This window comes from Balaenoptera ricei, chromosome 5 (genome assembly GCF_028023285.1).
Source record: "Balaenoptera ricei isolate mBalRic1 chromosome 5, mBalRic1.hap2, whole genome shotgun sequence".
Taxonomy (NCBI): domain Eukaryota; kingdom Metazoa; phylum Chordata; class Mammalia; order Artiodactyla; family Balaenopteridae; genus Balaenoptera; species Balaenoptera ricei.
In genome coordinates this window covers 12,599,373-12,606,475 of record NC_082643.1, presented here as the reverse complement: position 1 = coordinate 12,606,475, position 7,103 = coordinate 12,599,373, and the positions used below count along the sequence as shown (strand labels likewise).

Sequence of the window (7,103 nt, the reverse complement as noted above, 5' to 3'; positions counted from 1 at the left end):
CTTCAGAGGAGTCTAAATCTCAAAATACAAATTGAGCATAATGTTAATCTGATAAGTCAAATCGTATTATATAGATTCCAGATGGCCTCTTCTAAATAATACTGAAAAAAGTGTTCACCAACCACAATTTGAATGTGGCTTTTGTTGGCAGAAAAAACTCACATCTGAAGATTACTGGTAATCTTCCCCACCTCCCTTAGTAAATGTTGTCTTATGAATTGATTTTAAAGATCTTCCCCTTAGAGAGGTTTTCAGTTTTGATACCTTTTGCAAGAAACAGCATGAGGAATTAAGCTCAGTCACCAGAGCCTTTCAGAGACTGTTCCAACCAAGGGTAAAAAATGAATCATTATTTGTAACCAAAGGAACATGGTTAGCAACTCTCAGCTGCATCTTTTTCTTTTCCCCCCAGGGGCATACATTAAGTATGGCTTAAAGCACATAGGACAATCCATAAGCATAGTGGTTACAACTACAAGCCATTGTACTCATGATTATTGAACAGCTGCCTTCCTATAGATCACTTGTGGACCCAAACAATGGAAGGGCCAAAGGAACCAATATGCTGTACTGGCAAAAACAGCAAGCACCTTCCCATCCCAGTCACAACAGTATGCTCATGAAATGTCCATTCCAGGGCTAGCAGGATCAAGATAGTTTATAGAGTGTAGTTTATAGAGTGATAATGAAGAAAGTTGTCTCAGGCTAGGGTATTGAAAGCCACCCCATGCTACTCACCCTAATTTAACACTCCTCCTGTCAATAACACGTATCATGGAAATAATTCTAGCTGGGAAGATGGGAATCCTTTGAATAAATTTTTAAATATGATGAACAATAATTATAAAGGATGCTTTTTCCATGTAAACAAAAGCCTGGACACTTTGTTATATGATATTTCCTACATGAACAACAAAACAAAACATGTGTTAGAGAATATCTTCTTCCTACTAAAAATGGGGCTTACAAAAAAGGGAGGCTGTTCTTATATGAATCTAGCCATTCCTTTACCAAAGGAGTCTGAGGAGTAACATTATCATTTGATCCCCAAAAAGTGCTGTGTAGGAGACCACCTATTGGAACATACATTTCCTGCTGCCAGTACTAGGAGGTCTTATCCTCACACTTCCATTTGGTCACCAGATTAGGTAAGAAGGAGAGAGAAAAGTAGGAAAAAGAAGAAAATGGGAGAGGAGAGGAAAAAAGCGGGGAGGGGTGAGACTGATTATAGGAGAGAACAATAAATAAAGGAGAAAGAAGGTGACTTGCTTGCCCACCTTTGGTTCTATGGTCCTATGAGCCAAAATGCATACTCAGTGACACGGTATCTCACAGAAATAGGGAAAAAGCGGTAAGCTGAGAGTCGTCAGGCCATGATGTTAATTTCTTTCCTGTACAAAGACAGTCTCTTGAGGACAAAGACCTGCCTCCTGTAATGTAATATCATAGCCCAGATGAGAGAGTTTCCTTCGAGGGAAGTTGGCGTGAAGTTCAAAACGTTTATGTGGATATCCTTTAGACTGGACATGCTTCACCAAAGCTAGTAGTTTAGCTTGCTCTGGAAGAGTGATTTGTTCTCTTTTCTCCATCTGGGTACTGCAACATCAGCTGTGCTTTTGGTCCATTTACATCAATGCCCTCCAGTATTCCATGTGATTTTTCTGGTGGCATCTCCAATATTTCTGAATCCACGGCTGGCAATCCTTGGTGGTTTGTGGCTGTTCCAGGCTCAGTTCTGGCAGGGCGCTCAGCCAGTGACCTTCTGTTCTCCTCTTTTCTATGCCCCAAATCTTTGTGGGGAGACTTTCCAGACTTGGCAAGATTCTCTATCTCCTCCTCTTCATCAGAGCCACAAACGGATATGAACTCTTCACTGCCAGAAAAAAATTCAGACTCAGATTCTTCATCTGAGCGGCTATCCTGTTTCGCCTGTGTGTAATCAAATGTGTCTCTTGCAAGGAGGCTCTGATGGCAGCTTCTAGCTGGCTGTCTTCACCTGCATCTATAAGGCTCTCCGAACAGGCACATTTTTTGTGGGGACTGCTAGAAAGTCCATCTAGTTGCCCGTTTTCACACAGAAATCCCGTTACTTGGTCCAAGAAAGAAGATAGGTCTAACTGGTACCACTCTACTAGCTTCTGACCTGTCCCAGGATCCAAGATGGAAACATAGGGTAAATCCCCTAGCTTATAAAACTGTATGTATCTCTGACTTTCCTCACTGTCGTGATAAACCTGCCAGAAAATGAAATGTTCCCGAATAATATTCTCCACATCTTCCTTGCTCCGTACCTCCCGGTTGAGGCACTGGCATGCAAAGTCTTGTACATTTTGAACGTTTATCATCAGCCACTTATTCTGCATCTGGCCACACTCTTTGGCTGTTTCTAAGCTGCCTTCATGCATCAAATCAATGGGTGGCCAGAAGAGATCCGCAAGGGTAGTTAGTTTCTTATCTAGTGTTCCTGCATTTCTTAATTCCTGTTCTTGCCGAATAGTTTCAGTTTGAAAATCCCGGAAACCACCAAATATTGAACGTGCAGGCTGTCGTCTTTTAGGAGCACCAAACAAAGGTTCTAGTTCCACCAATATTTCTTGCTTTTGAGAAACTGAGGCACGGACTTCCCCGTGACAGTGGAGACACTTGCTGAACTGGTACTGGGCTCCTCAGCCATTCCTCCACCATCCAAAAACATAGCGACTGCCACCTCCAGATTATTGTGGTAGGTTTCAAGCATGTGTTTCCCTACACTTTCACTTGCACTGGTGATGGCGGTGAACTGATGAATTAACCCCTTCAGCTCCAAAGACGCCGCTCAGTCACCCCATCTTACCTCCGCCGCCGCTGCTGCTGCCGAACAACCTTCTGGTTCTTTTTAAAGATTTGTATCTCTCTGTTTACATTGCCCGTCTGTTCTTGCATGCTGTCTTCTTTATCCATTAGAGCCCTTAGTATGCTAATGGTAGTTGTTTTACGTTCGTGGTCTGATAATTCAAACATCCCTTCCATGTCTGGTTCTGATGCTCTTTAAATTTTTTTTTTTTTTTTTTTTGTCTTTTGGTATACCATGTAATTTTTTCTTAATAGCTGACCATGTTGTACTGGGTAAGAGGAATTGATACAAATAGGCCTTAGTAATGTGGGGGAAAGGTAAGCATTGTATAGTCCTATGATTAGGTCTTAACCTTTGAGTGAACCTACGCCCCTGGAATGTGGATTTCATAAGAATTTCTCAGAGGTTTTTTTCCTCCTTAGGTGGGACAGAATGGCTTAAGTGGGCTGGAATGGGTGTTTTCTTTCTCCCACATCAGTTAGGCTCTGATAATACCTCAGCAGGTAAGGCTTCGGATAATTAGCTTTCCCTGAGAGAAGGCCTTGTTAAGAAGAACAGAACACTGTGGTATATTTCAAAATAATTCCCCCATCCCTCCCTGCCCCTTGCCAGAAGGAAAAGGTATCTTTTTCCTCTGATATTTACTGAGGAAACCTGATTAAGCTCCTGGGGGTAAATCTCATAATATTGTGGGGTCCACTATAAATAGGTCTCCCTGGAGTTTTTAATTCTCAGAGTTTTCTGCACTAAGCCTCCAGTAATTCATCAATTACAGTTCAGGTTTTCCAACCGGACACTTCCGATGGTAGTTTCCACTTTAAATCTCTTCTGGTAAGACATGCCAGTCTGTGTCTCCAGTCTTGGGGCTGCAGTTTTCCCCATGTCCTCCACTCTCTTATGGATCTAAAAGAAGGTTTTTTTTTTTTTCAGTGTGTTTAGCATTTTACCTGTTTTGGGGACGAAGTGGTGACTTCCAAACTTCGTGTATGTGGAACTGAAATTTGGAAGTCCAGGATTTTTTTTTTTGAGGCTTTAATATGTAAACATATCAAGCACTAGAACTGGGCATACATTAAGCATATATGTATTAGCTATAGTTATTATATTTTAATGAATTATTACGTAATTTACCACATTACTGTATAGCATTACTATAATATATAATTAGCTTTTGAATATATGCTATTATTCTATTACTATTAAAGCATTAATATATCATAAAATATTCTATATATTATATAGTATTACTATTTTACTATACAAAATTACTTTTTATATAGTAGCAAGTAGCAGATCCCTTTTAAAAATACATTTATTGAATTATACATACAAAACAATATACAAAAGATAACTAAATAAATAAGACAGATAAGTTTTAATAAAGTGAGTGCACTTGTGTAAACAGTGCCCAGTTAAAAGAAGAGAATATTATTAGAGCCCCAGAAGCTCCTTGATGCCTCTTGTAAGGGACAGTGACCCCTTCAATGGCACCACTTCTTTGACTTCTAACAGCTTATACTAGGTTTACCTGTTTTTGAAGTTTATATAATGCAAACAGTTTTCTTTTGTGACTGGCTTCATGTTCTTTACATTTTCTGTGCAGGATTTGTTTATGTCATATGCAGCAGTAACTCATTTATCTTCATTGCTGAATTGTGTAAATAAACTACAATTAATTTATTCACTTTTATTAGTCTTGTTACATTGGAAAAGACTGCTAAGATAATGTTCATTTGACATTCTGATAGTGGACATGCTTGTATCATGTCTAATCTTTCTATAATTCACAATTCACCATAAAGATGATGTTTGTTTTGGGATTTTACAGACATTCTTTATCAAATTGACATTACCTCTATTCTTACTTTTCTAAAAAAATTTTAATGAATGAATATTGACTGTTATCAATGGCTTTACTGCATCTACTGATCATATTAATCATTGATTATTTTCCTCTGTTTTACTGTGATGAACAGAAATGTGATGAATTTGATGACTATATAATTAAAAAATTCATGAAAATAATAAGAAAATCTTTTTCCTCTGTGAAAATAATTTATATGCAAAATATGCAATGATAAAATTTAAACTCTGATAATGATTTAAGAAAAATGATGTTTACATGGGTTTTCTGAAGAAGATCCACTGATAAGTTAATATACGGGTTAATAATCTTTATCTACGGGTGGGTGAAAGAATGGTTCCCAATAAGCTATAGAATGGTTCTATGAAATTCAGTGTTTGTGACTTTGAGAAAAAGTTATAAAATCATGGCTTCCATCAATAAACAAAAAGAATTGATCTATATGGTGAATAAAATGTTAATTTTTTCAATCTGAGACCAAGTACACCACAAGAGGAAAGTATATGCTACCTGTAAAATACAGAGTTCCACCTCATGATTTAAAGACAGTTTTACTATGCCTACCTAAATTCAGAATTCAGTATTACATGACATTCTGCTTTGGGGTTATAAAAGCTGGCAGGAATCCTCGATCAGAGAAAGGTGTGAGCAAACTAGATTATAGGAATTGCTTTGCAGTATATGAATGATATATTTGACAGGCAGATAAAATTTAAATTTTCTCTTTTTGTTAAGGATTGTTCTTTGCCTTTTTTCCTTAGAAACATCATTGTAATATCTCAGTAAGCTTACCCCCATCCTCAACACAATAGTTTTTTAAAGAACTAAATGATCAGTAATTTTTTCCTATACATTGGTTTTTATTGTGTGCCAAGCCACATACTGGGCATCATAGATTTGAGTGAGAAGATTCCTGCCCTCATGGAGATTCCATTCTAGTGCATATGTTTCCTAATACTCAGAATTAGGGTTTCATGGCAGAAAAATGATTCTTAATATGATTGTAATATTTTAAAATCCAAAGTGAAACAAAAAATTTAGTGTGAACCCTTAAATAATTTTTTAAAAAATTAATAATTAATTTTGATATGCCTTTCTTTTAAAAATAGAAAGGATTGAATTCTGATGGGTTGGCTAAGGGTTGAATTTGAAGTGGTGTTCTGTGATATTTGGTAGGAATAGATTTTGGTGACAGCTTCCTGGGATTGAAGGCATAGGCTTTCCAGAATAGCAATCTAATGTTTTCTAGCTTTGTAAAGTTAAATCTAAATAGCTGGTGGGGAAAATCCAAAAATCCCTATAACAATATATATAGGATGGGCAGCTATAAAAGAAAACTCTCCCAATTGATTTATTGGCTTTCTGTGCTATCCACTAATTAGGACACAAAACTCTGTTATACAATTATGTATTATGCAATAAATGTATATTATTACTTTATGATATATATTATTCCTTTTTCTTTTTGGTAGGGTAAAATATGCCTATGGCTATATTTGGTTTAATATTTTAATGAAGTATTTTGGTAAAATAAATCCACCACTTGATTCCCATTCTGTACATTTTTCTGGCAATCTATCACCATAAGAATAGTAGATATCCTACCTGTGAAAATGAAAAAGGAAAACATTTCCTTTAAATATAGAAATAGTTTTGATAAACTCAAGATGAATTTGGCAGCTCATTTACAGAAGTAAAGACCCATCTATGAAAATATATTATCAAATACTTTTATTTATTTATATATATTATGTGAGTTCCTTTTTTAGTGGCTTTTATATTTCCATCAGAGAATTTTATGAATTTCTTAAGCTTTTTCTTATTTTTAAAAAGGCTTGGGGACTTCCCTGGCGGTCCAGTGGTTAAGACTCTGTGCTTCCACTGCAGGAGATTAAGATCCCACATGCCGCGCTGCACAACCAAAAATAAAAATTAAAAAAAATTTAAAATAAATAAAAATAAATTTTAAAAAATTAAAGAAATAAATGTTTAAAAAATAATTAAAAATTTTAAAAAATGTTTAAAGAAATAAAAAGGCTTGGCAAAGAAATGTATTGTTGCTGTGTGACTTGAAGTGCTATTTTAATACAGAACACTCAAATTTCTGATTTATGAGATTGATGAGATTCAGACTAGTCTTTCATTTTATTTATCTAGTATTTTTCTTTATAATATAGCATGGAATCAAAAATATCTTCCTAAGCCTCAGTAAAATATTGTCTCAAGCTATGATTATCTCTAACTCAAAATCTCTTGAATATTTCAGTTTAAAAGAAACCACTCAGCCATGAGAGAGATGCTATTGAAATGTAACTATTTTAATGTTTTACTTCTTTGAATCTTACTTTGCCTAGATTTCCCTGAAGTTAGTGGGCCTCATCTGTGTAAAATTTCTTAGATGGCTTG

At 36.0% G+C, this 7,103-nt stretch overlaps 1 pseudogene; it reads right to left on the bottom strand.

The window, feature by feature from the left end:
• Nucleotides 1-1,379: 1,379 nt before the first annotated feature.
• Nucleotides 1,380-3,715, bottom strand: LOC132366754 (UBX domain-containing protein 7-like; annotated as a pseudogene).
• Between the last annotated feature and the right edge of the window lie 3,388 nt (nt 3,716-7,103).